This window comes from Myotis lucifugus, unplaced genomic scaffold (assembly GCF_000147115.1).
Source record: "Myotis lucifugus unplaced genomic scaffold, Myoluc2.0 scaffold_182, whole genome shotgun sequence".
NCBI lineage: Eukaryota > Metazoa > Chordata > Mammalia > Chiroptera > Vespertilionidae > Myotis > Myotis lucifugus.
This window is the reverse complement of record NW_005871230.1, coordinates 2,605,484-2,606,542: the sequence shown is the minus strand read 5'-3', so window position 1 is coordinate 2,606,542 and position 1,059 is coordinate 2,605,484.

Genomic DNA, 1,059 nt, shown 5'->3' with positions numbered 1-1,059 from the left:
ACGGGCATTCACAGTGGACAATAGGGTGGGAGCCTTCTCCTGCCTTCTTCAGAAGGCTTCTGTGGGATGGTTCAACTGGCAGCTTCGGGCCCGCTGGCAAAGTGGACATCCCCCCAAGGGGATGTTATCACTGCCAGCTTAGGGCACAATTCCCCTGGGGAGGAAGGCCTAAGCCAGCAGGGTGGACATTCCCCGAGGGGTCCCAGACTGCGAGAGGGCACAAAGCTGGGGCTGAGGGACCCCCCGAGTGCACAAAATTTTTGTGCACCGGGCCTCTAGTATATATATATATGGCTAATATGCAAAGTGTCCCCTCGGGAGTTCGCCCGGGAGACCGGGAGTTTGATCGCTCACTATGACGTGCACTGACCATCAGGGGCAGCACGGAACATGGCAGGTGACCAGCCATAGTGGCAGGGTGCTGAGAGAGTGAGGGAAGGAGGAGGCAGGGAGGTGGGGAGGTGGGGGGAACTGCAGGGTAATGGTGCATGGGTGGTGAGGGAGGAAGGAGGCAGAAAGCAGGGAGGCAGGGAACCTGACCAGCTCTGATCACCACCCAGGCCTAGGGACCCTACGCATCCACGAGTTTCGTGCCCCGAATCTTAGATTGCATATATATATATATATATATATATATATATATATATATAGAGAGAGAGAGAGAGAGAGAGAGAGAGAAATAGAAAAATCACAAGAAGGATATACAATTAATGAAAAACAGTATTTTTTCTAGATTTTAGAATTACAGATAATTTTAACTTTTATTACCACTTCCCATATTTTCAATACTATCTATAATGAACATGTCTTGCCACAGTCTTTTGTAGCGAGGGTTCAGGAATCTGGAGAAGGGTCTGCGACATAAACAGATATACTAGACAAGAAATATAAATTTGGAAGGCATGGGGAACCAGGCAGAAACCTCCTCTCTAGTGGAGTTGCTCCCCAAATGTCCAGACCCACGGCTTTTTATTTACTAGAATATACATTTGCCCTTTAGCAAAGCAAACACACATATCAAAGGTAAGGTTTGGTAAGCAATAAAGGATTACCAGCTTA